Genomic DNA, 11545 nt, shown 5'->3' on the forward strand with positions numbered 1-11545 from the left:
CTATTCCTCCCACTGACACCAATGATGGGACACTTTTCATTCCACTGACACCAATGATGGGGCACTATTCCTCCCACTGACACCAATGATGGGACACTTTTCATTCCACTGACACCAATGATGGGGCACTATTCCTCCCACTGACACCAATGATGGGGCACTTTCTTCCAAGTGACACAAATGATGTGGTTTTGACACCAGTGATGGAGCACTATTCCTTCCATTGACACCAATAATGGGACACTATTCTTCCCACCGACACCAATGATGGGACACTATTTCCCCACTGACACCAATAATGGGGGGCACTATTCCCCCCACTGACACCAATAATGGGGCAATATTCCCCCCACTGACACCAATAATGGGGCACTATTCCCCCCACTGACACCAATAATTGGGCACTATTCACCCCACTGACACCAATAATGGGGCACTATTCCCCCCACTGACACCAATAATTGGGCACTATTCACCCCACTGACACCAATAATGGGGCACTATTCCCCCCACTGACACCAATAATGGGGCACTATTCTTCCCAGCTAGAACCAATGATGGGGCACAATTCCTCCTGGGCAATGTTCTACTCTCACTGCGTCAGAGACGCATCAGGGAATTAGAGGGAATCTTTCAAAGGTAGAGCTACCTTCCATTATTCCTTTGGAAAGATTCCCTCTTGTTCCGGGGACAACTATAACATTTTGGGTGTCCCCTCATTTTCTTTTTCTGTGAAAGTTATCACCAGTACAAATAAAGAGTGGTGAATCTCACTGACACCAATATAAATAAGGTCTACCCCCCCCCCCCCACACACACACACACACACCGCCAAAACAAAAATAAAACCTTTTACTTACAGACACACTTTAATATGGTATAGCTCCCAACTGTTTCTGATTTGGTGTGATATCTCTCTATCCCATAGTTGTCCTTCTTTTTAGTATATGTAGACCACTAAAAAAAACTGGAGACTTCAATGCTAAAGTTGCATGAAAGTCACACAAAAGTCACACCTAAATGATATACATGTGACTTTGTACAGCAGAAACAATCATCCTTGGTCAAAGCCAAAGTCATACTCATCCAAAGTCGCATGAAGTTGCAATGAATATCGCACGATTTTGAAGCCGTACAAGTGTGAATGGAGCCTTACTTCTTCTATATAAACTCTATATTGCTGTATCTGTTGTTTTCAAAGTATACAGTAAAAGTTGTCAACCTCTGACATTGAGCATATCAATTCTTCATTGTTCATGTGACTGCGGACCTGGCAGAGGTGCATCTTTTACCTACATACTGTGAGTTGTACCAACAGGTTTCCCTCTTTTTCATCTCAGAAAGTTGGGATATGTGATATCACCACTTTTTTTCTGCAAATGCCACACTACATATGAAAAGTGAGTTCTTATCTTCAGTCCCACGCACAGCACCGGAGATTCTCGTGTCTGCAAGTGCCCTTCATAACAAGTGATGTCTTTAGACAGAAAACACTGGCAGCGGATGACTCCCCTCTGGGGTCCACTGTCACTCAAGGCGGTGGTGCAGAGCCTGTCCAATGTCAGTCTGTAGTGGAGCTGATTATGGATATGACGGGGGAGTAAGTTGACGGTGAAGTGTATTTCTCGGTGGCAGCACACATAGAAGGGGTACAACTGTGCATGCAAAGGCTACATTGTCAGCCTTTAAGTGGAAGTGCTGGAGAAGAGAGTTTTGATAAAACATTATACTTTTTATTGAAGAAGAGTGACAGGAGGATATAGAATAAGGGCTCATGTACACTGCAGCTGATAAACTGACATTCAGGCGATGTTCAGCATTTTTTTCAGCAGCCCCTGAACTCTCCCTAATGTTTTCCTATGTGTCCATGAACACATTGTCGTTTACAGCCGTTTACAGTTGAGTTTACAGTTGTTTTTTTGAACGCAGAAAACTTGCGTTCAGCAGTAGATTTTATCAGCATTTCAAACGCAAAACGCTTGTAAACGCATGTAAAAGCGTCTAACTGCGTTTATGTTTGAATTTTTTTTTTAACTCTTCCATTTCCAGATGCTGTCCAAAGCTATTTTTCATCATGAAAAATGCATGCAAAGAGTTTTCCCGGTACTCAAATGGACCTGGTACAACATACTTTGAGGTTTTGCATAAAAAAAAAATATGTTAGACACTGCTGCAATCATTTCTGCACAGAACTGAGCTGGAACACATCCAAACACCACAAAAAAAAAGACAGCTAATCTCAACAAAAACTGCTCTCTCTGCTTCTGTTCTCTCTATTTCTCTCAAATTGTCTGAAATAGTTCATTTTTTACTGTTTTTCAGTGTATTCTGGGCATTTGGAAGGTCTCCTGAGATTATCTTAAAAAAACGCTTATAAACGCAAATGCTCATAAATGTGCATAAACGCAGTATGCAAACGTGGCTAAACAGATGGTTTTTAATCTAATTTTTCCAGCAGTCAGTTTCCATTGTGCAGAAGTGTCCCGTGTACATGAGGCCTAAGGGTTCATGTACACGGGCATTTGGAAAACTCTTCTGAATGATGGAAACTGACTGCTGGAAAACATAGGTTAAAAATAAATCAGTTTAGCCTCATTTGCATACCGTGTTTATGCGCGTCTATGCACGTTTGCGTTTAGAAGCGTTTTTAAAAGATAACCTCAGGAGACCTTCCAAATGCCCAGAATGCACTGAAAAACAGTAAAAAATTAACTATTTCAGACATTTTGAAAGGAATAGAGAGAGCAGAAGCAGAGAGAGCAGTATGTGTTGAGATTACCTGTCTTTTCTGGTTGTATTCACTATGGATCCCATCATAATGCGGCACGTTCTACCATTTTTTCCTTCATGTGAAAACCTGGAACTGACTGCGCTGGTGTACCGTGTCCATTTGAATACATGGAAAACACTTTGCATGCATTTCTGCTGATTAAAAAAGATTCTGGACAGCACCTGGACATGGAACAGTTAAAAAACGCTTCTAAATGCAAATGCTTATAAACTCTGTTAACCGCGTCTACACGTGTTTACAAGTGTTTGGCGTTTGAAACGCCGGTAAAATCTACTCCTGAACGCAAGTTTGGTGCATTCAAAAAAATGACTGTAAACTCAAATGCCTGTAAATGACTGTAAACGACACAGAAAACATTAGGGCGAGTTCAGGGGCTGCTGAAAAAAAATGCAGAAAAACTCCTGAACATCAGTTTATCAGCTGCAGTGTACATGGAGCCCTAAGGCAAAATGTAAGATTTATTTCTCAGTCTCATCATACTGTATATAAAGAAGCTTATACCTTGATGGTAGTCGTAAGATCATTTGTTATGTTTCCAATTACAAAGGTTGTACCCGGGCAAAATGTAGTCACATAAACCTCATGATGAAAAGTTGTCTGCAACTCACTGAAGATCTGAATAGATGAGTTCATCCATTTACTTTTTTAGCAATCTTTAAAGTGTTATTAAACCCACAACAGTAAAATCAGTCTGTATATGCAGTAAAGCATGCTTGTTATACTCACTGTGTAACCTAAAGGTTAATCCTTCACATTGTGTAAAAAGGCTGTTTGATCCTGGCTTCTCTGATCCTCCCCTTCTTCCGCTGTCCTAATCCATCTGCGATAGTGCAGAGCAGCAGTGGCAAATCTGCACAAGCTCTGATTGGTGTGTAATGCTAGAGAGTTTTTTTTTCTTTTTTTTTTGGGGGGGGGGGGGCATGTGATCAGCACAGGGCCAGAGGTGGCTCTCTAATTAGGCAGATTAGGTGGTTGCCTAAGGCCTCACACTCACAGGGGCCTCATGGCTGCCTAATTTGCCTACTGCAGCCTGCTTGAAATTGGAAGTGATGCAGCAGCTCTATAGCTGCTGATCACTTTCATGGAGCCAACAGCGCAGTGCCTCCTCCCTTCCCCATTTCCTCCCGCTCATACCAGAGCCCAGGAACACATCCACCAGCAAGGGTAGGGAGAGCGCTGTGAGACCGAAGCAATTCCATGCCATCGATCTCACATGCAAACAATGAAGATGCCCCCTCAGATGCACCCTTTCCTGGCCAGTACAGCCAGGGGATATGTCTAACCAAGCTGATCTATGCTTGGTTAATTGGTGTGATGGGCAGGGGAGACATTGATGTCTATTAGACCCCTAATGTCTGCATAAAGAGTACCTGCCACCTGCCCAGTGCTATCACATGGGGGTTTATTAATCCCTTGTGATAGCAATCAAGTAAAAATAAATGTAAAAAATAAAAATATAATAAAATATATTAGAATAAAAAAAAAACATTGCCATAACCCCCCGCACACCTGTGCAAACACAACCCCAGGATGTGCATATCTGTAAATAGTAAGTGTGACATATTGGCGTGAATATCAGAGTGACAACATTCATTCTAGCAGAAAATACCCTAGTTAATTCTAAACTGGTGAGCTGTAAAGGCTTTTAAAGCGTCACCTATGGTGATTTTTGGGTATCTATTTAGTGAATGCAACCTCATATTTTATATTTTAACCAAAAATGGGTATTTTATTGTGTGTTTTTGTACTTTTTTCATTTGATTATATTGTTTCCTAAAAATGCGTTTAATAAATAGTTGCACAAAATATCATGTGACATAATAATGTGCAAATATCACCTTTTTATTCTACATGACCTCTTGTTTCAGAAAATATATAATATTATGGGGGTTTACGTTATTTTATTGTCAAAAATCGAGATTTTTGTATCTATGCAAAAATAAAAAAAAATTCTCTAAAGCTGAAGTGGTTAACGCTGCTGTTGAGAGCCCTGTCACACTCACCTCTTGCATTATTATTATTATACAGTATTTATAAAGCGCCAATAGTTCTCTCAGCGCTGTACATTACAGAGGGGGACAGAACATGTGACAGAACAATACCAATACAATGCAAAACATGAGGGGATTGAGGGCCCTGCTCTTTCGAGCTTACAATCTATGCATAACCTAAGACTTCTGGAGCTCTGACCGCCAGCCAGTTGTGTTCACGCACGTCACCCCTCCCATCCACTGAATGAGGATCTCAGTCTAAGAAGTCTAAGAAGGCCTGCTGTCTAGCTCACAGACAGGCAGATGAGCATGAATGGGGCCTCATGTCTAAATTTTGCCTAAGGCTTCACAAAGCCTAGAGCCGCCTCTGCACAGGGCCAATTAGCATTGTTCAAACAGAGGGTCAGTGGTCATGCAGCCTCATAGGACAGTCATAGCAGAATGAAAACTCCTCCTATAAGATTAACCAGTGCTCAGCTGGACACTGATAGAAGTCACAAGAATGCTATATACTGATGATGATAAAAGGTATTTATCAGTTTCTATTTACTAAAATAATTGCATTTCCATGTTCTGTGTACTGTGGGAGACCGGATATAGTGAATGCAGGGTCCTGGATTTAGTAACACTTTAAGTGATGAGCGAAGTGATTTTGGCAAAATTGAGTTCACCATTAAATTTCACCAATGCAGATTTTTTCTTTGTTACTTAGAGAATGTAGCACAAAGGAGCTTTTGTAACCCAGAAAAGCTGTTTAAATCCCTCCACATTCCAAAAAACCTACCCCTTACCCATTGACTCTGATACATTTTGACAAAGTGGAGAAATTGTACTAAAGTCACTCGATATTCAACAAAAAAATTTTACAATTTGTTCATCCCTATCATTTCATGCCATTTCATGCTATCATTGAGCTACACAGAAAACCATTTTTTCTCTTAAAATAAATAACGGGTGTCCCATTGGATTCTACAACTGTTCACCTTGTCACTTGAGGTAGTGGGTACAACCAATGGTGATGCAAAATTGAACAATAAAGTATGTGTAGCACTACTCCCTTCGGGGCTGCTAAGGATTTTGGATACCCCTATAGTCCTGCACAGCCAGGCAATCTGCATTCTCCACAAAAGGTTGCATCCAGAGTCAGAAATCAGTCCTTGAGCTTTGTTTTTTCGGGTTATTAAGGAGATTTAGAACTGGGATAGAGTAAGGGGGTATAGGATGTCGAAGCGAACCAACAACTGAGGACAAACTTCCTTGAACTATTCACAAGCTTTTCCTGCAGCACAGTCTCTGTTGGAGAGCTAGCCAGCATCTCCTTGATGTACCACCCCAGATCCTAGACGAACTTCTCCTCTTTACCCAGCAATCTGGAGATATCCCTGAGCAGGGAATCTGATCCCTGTCCCTCTAAATAGGTGACCAGTCACTAGTAGGGGAATAATCCAACAGAGTGCTCATTATCCTATCTTCCCAGGGGGTGTAGGAGGTGTACTCACTCATATCTTCTCCTGTACTGCTTGTGGGTTGACTGCTGCTACAAGGCCTATCAGCTGGGCTGCTCCTTCCATGCCATAAAGGTGGTCCTCTCTCAGGGGGCCAGTGAGTTCCAAGCTTTCCATCTTTCCAGCTCCAGGCTTGAAGGCAGGCCCCATTCCACTAGGCCTTCTGGCAGCCTTCTTCCTCATAGCCTCACATCTTCCTCTCTCACTCTTCCACTCCAACTCTCCTGCCACTGAGCAGGCTCCAACACTTTTTAAAGGGTGTCTAGCCCTTTGCCAAACTTTTGTTGGGGACTGGCTATGAACCCTCAAGAGTGCAGCCAGCCACTCCCCAGATCCACCCACTGCCGCTAAGGACTTCCTCCAAAAGCCCTAGAGCAGGGGGAAAATCCAGAGGGGCTGGCCTGCAGAGCCTCTCAGCCCTAACCACAATTTAAACCCTCTGTGGCTATTACACCTGGGATGCTACTCAGCCCCTGTCTAGCCATTGTAGTCTATCTCCCCCTAGGTAAACTAGGAGGGTGCTACATATGGTCTGCCAGGCAACCTGGAACACTAACAGTGGTTGTAAGAGGAGAAGGAGGCATTCTTGGTGCTTTATCCTGTGCAGTTCCTCTGGAGTGATGGTGACGTCAGTCTTCATAGGCAGGGCTTGAAAAAGCCGCTCGCCCGCTCACCAAATGTGAGGAGAAATTCTTGTGTGGCGAGCGGCGAGCACAGATGATGGAGCGGCTGCACCTGCGCTCCAAGCCTCATTGTGAAGCTGAGTTCTGGTTTCCGGCTTCTTCGGCACCGCCATTACACTGGCAGCGTCGCTGAGGGGACAGGTGCAGGACAGGTCCGCTCTTCTCCCCTGAGAGGAGACACTCCCCCCAGCGCCGCGGGGGACTCGAGGAGAGGTCCGCTCTCCCCCGCCATGGGGGACACGAGGAGAGGCCCGCTCTCCACTGCCTTGGGGGACATTCTTAATTGAATAGAATGCAATCCACACACAGCCATTGAAGTAGTATTTTGCATCAGAAAAAGGGTATTACATAAGTCTTGGTCCTGCTGTACAACACAAACCATGGCTGCTCTATTAGCACATCTTTGGTAAAATGTTTACTATTGTTATGCCACGTTTTTTGGCATCTAAATAAGGACTTTTTTGTTTTTTCTTAATGCACTATTTCTCTAAGCTCTCTTAATAAGATGCTGGAGATAAAAAATGCAAAATGTTTACTATTGTTATTTATTTTATGCAATGTTTTTTGGCCATCTAAAGAGGCACTTTTTTCTTAATGCCACACTTCTCTAAGGTCTCTGCTGGAGATAAAAAATGCAACATGTTTACAGTAACTATTATTTCATGTTTTTTGGCATCAAAATAAGCACGTTTGCTTATGGTATACTTCTGCAAACTAAACTTACAACTTTTAAAAGAAACTTTAGTTACTAAAGTCTCTTTTTAAAGATGCAGGAGATAAAAAAAAAATACAAAATGTTCACTGCAGGTTTAAAGCTGTAAAACTTGATATTTTGATTGCACCCTATTGCTGTTAAGCTATTGCTGTTATGTTTAAATTGGCATAATAAAGCTATGTTATAATTGCAGTTTTTTATATTTTGGACTCTTTATTCTAAAGAAAAATGTAACTAAATAAGCTTTAAGGGGGCATGGTTGGGGGCAGAGCTGGGGGTGGGGTTTGGGTGGACCAGGGGTGGGGTTAGAGGTAGACCTGGGCAAGGTTGGGTGGGGCAACTGGTGGAGAGTAAGGTTTGTGCCTGGCTAGTAGGTCTAGACTCGAACATTTAAGCCCTGTTCAAAGGCACACAGTTTAAGTAACATGCCCCCTAGTCCACCAATGCTTTATTACCACTTAGATCCCTTTTTCATTGATTTGGAATACATTGGAGAAGTTGTTGTGCCCATTTTCCCCTATGCTACTGTTTGCCTGACCTGCAATAGTAATGGGATGGCTGTGTTCAGTTTTCCTTTTAGGCTTTTTGTCCCTTTGTTTTCACCTGGTGGCAAGTCACACACTTCCTGTCTTAGTAATACTACAGTAGTTGCTGGCGTGTGTTGTTGTGGTCTTGTGTTTTTGTGAGGGATGGTGCTCCTCTCCATCGCGTTTTCTTTCACTACATTACAAGTCGCCAGCTACTGCTCCATTTTTCCTCTCCTGTATAGCTGGTACCAGGGGTCTGGGAAGTGCCAGAGTTGAGAGGAAAATGTTGGTCTTGTATTATTGCACTTTTAAGGTTCTGCAGAAAAAGTGAGCATCTGGTCACCTAACGAGATTAGCAAAGATAGTGAGATTCTCTCCCATTTACTAAGTAAAATGCAGCAAACACATTTAGTCTTTCCTTTCAATACAAGGAAATCAGAAGGGGATATGAGAGGAAGCACAGGGGTAAAAGATTATACAGGAGAGCTGCAGAATAGAGAGGAGAAGGTACAGTTGTATTCAAAATAATAGCAGTGTGTTGATTGATTGGACTACATTCCACAGTTCTTCTCTATTTCTTGGTTTTGCCTCAGAAACTGCATTTTTGATGTCACCCCACAAGTTTTCTATTGGATTAAGATCCAGGGATTGGGCTGGCCACTCCATAACGTCAATCTTGTTGGTCTGGAACTGTTGCACGTTTACTGGTGTGTTTGGGGTCGTTGTCTTGTTGGAACACCCATTTCAAGGGCATTTCCTCTTCAGCATAACAGTTTTCTATTAGATTAAGATCCAGGGGCCACTGACTGCCTGTATAGCTTAAGGTTTACAATAAGAATAGCCACAGCAGAACAGAGTTGTCCACATTGGTAGCTGTTGTACTCTCTCATTCTAGGCTGACTTCCAATGAGGCACAAATGCAGAGAAAGACTAATTTCTTTTCCATTCTCTCACATTTAACAACATGTCAGAGAATCACGCATTTGTAAGTCCTCATGATCAGCATGCTGTTATTATTTTCAGTGGCACCATTATCAGTAAGGCACATTTTTTTGCCAGAAGTCAAAGATCTCAAACCATTGGCATCCTTGCAATATTAATCTATAAGTTTTGGGCTGACTAAATCTTTATAAGTGATCTCCAGGCTAAAGTACAAACAAATGGCAACCACCCCAACCTATAACTGGCATTTGCAGCAAGGAGAACATGGAAGGACGATGCATGTCAAACAACAACAAAGAAAAATTCCCAGCTCACTTACCAGCCAGCCTGCAACAAACTGAATTGTCCTGTCTAACAGCTCATGTTAAAACCAGGGGTTTAGTTTGCACACATTTGCAAATATATGCGTAAGCTGCAGAGGCCCCTTCATGGCACTGTAGTGTACTGCAGTCCTAACTCTATAAATTTTGAGATCCTCCAAAGTTGGAGCACATATATAATATTGGATAGATTAAGCACAGATATGCCTGGAGGGAGCCCACCCCTCCTTAAAGGCACAGGGGTGCACTGGACACCCAGCCATAGCACAATGGAAATAAAGGTGTTCAGTGGGTCCCCTTGTCAAATAACAAACAGTACAAACAAATGGCAACCACCCCAACCTATAACTGTACTTTACAGCAAGGAGCATGTAGAAGGGCAACACATGTCAAACAACAACAACAAAGTAAAATTCACAGCTCACTTACCAGCCAGTCTTAGCTCTCCAGGCTAACCATCATTCTAAAATTCACCCCTCATCCCTACAGCTTACATTAAAAAACTACCTAAGAGGCTAAAAGGCCCAAATAATCAACTAAATCTGAGGTGACATAAAATGCACTGTAGCGCTCACCCCCTTAAGGGACACTGAATTTGATAGGTCCCCTTAAGATCTGCACGGCCAGGCAACATGCATTTTCCACATCCTTACACACAAAATCAATAAAACAGTCCTTGAGCTTGGTTTTGTTGTTTTTATTAGGTGTTTACAACTTGGATGGGGTCTAGGGCTATATGGGATGCCTAAGAAGCTGCAAAGCTTGAGGACAAACTCCTTAGCAAACTGTACATTGTACAAAAATGTGGTCATATATAAATAGCACTGTCTCTTTAAGGAGCACTGAAGTCCCTTTGATGTATCTCCTCAGACCCCCAGATGAATCTCTCCTCATCCACACGGCTGTCCTGAGGGTATCCCTGGGCAAGGGATTCCAAGATCTGCAATTAATTAGTCCTAGATAAGAACTAGTTTTTGGTATTGCACCTGACTGCCTTTTCCCTTCTCTGGTCCATGGGGTGTAGAATTACTCACACTGTCCTGTCCTGTTAGCTTGATGGCTTGCAGCTGCTTTGAGGCCTTATGCTGGGCTGGTTTTGTCCCTGCTGACAGGATGTCCTCCCTATTAGACTTGTGGCACAGTGGAGATCCTTCCATCCAGCACCAGTCTGTAGGTAGGCCCCCTCCCTGGAGCCCCCTCCCAGGCTCCACACTCCAGCACCTTTCTGAGTCCATCTTCCACCCGACTCCCCTGCTACACAGGCTCTGGCACATCTAATGGTTGCTCTTATCCATCATGCCTGGGTGGAAGTGCTCCAGAAACCCTGACCTGTAGAACTTCCCAGGTTGTCCTGAGGTGACTTTTGTACCTTTCTCCCAGGCTAACTCATCCCAGGCTTCTAGCAAGCCTCTGACTCACAAAAAAGTTATCTAGCTTCACTAGACAGCGCTACAGCACCATCATGATTCTTCTATCTTCTCTACTGCAGAAGGGTTCTTCATTGGGTGACCTTGCTGCTGCTTGGTAATGTTACTCCCCAATGGCTGTCCATCGCAGGATCAGTGTGATGACTTTATGATAAGGGTAGGTAACAAGACTGGTTGGAGGCGAGCCACAACTGCAGCTGTGGATCAAGGTCTCCATTCCTGGAAGAAATGTTGCGGTGGATCACATGATGGCAGGTAAACAAAAAACCTTTATGGACGGTAAATAAAAACATTGTGGATAAGTGGTGGGGTTAAGGAAAGGAACACAGGTGGGTACTAAGGATATTTGCCAACTTAAATGCCTGTTTTATTAATTCAGCAATGTTTTGCTTTCTTTATGGCACAGACATTTCCAGTTTTTAGTTGAAACCATGTGATTTCCTTTTGCTATGCTGAAAATATATCGGTTTAACATGGGGATCTCTGGGGAATCCCTGTACACTGCTGTCACACTAATGAGTGTTTTGCCCAAAAAAGTAGATGTTTTGCGTAAAATAACAAGGAGTGGCAGGGTAAATAATTTCCCTATAGATCCATATGCTAAACAGATGAACCTTTTAAGGTAGCATCAACGGTGTTTTGTT

The sequence above is a fragment of the Staurois parvus genome, unplaced genomic scaffold, assembly GCF_062004578.1.
Source record: "Staurois parvus isolate SC_StPar_1 unplaced genomic scaffold, SC_StPar_1.0 ptg000014l, whole genome shotgun sequence".
In the NCBI taxonomy this organism is placed as follows: domain Eukaryota; kingdom Metazoa; phylum Chordata; class Amphibia; order Anura; family Ranidae; genus Staurois; species Staurois parvus.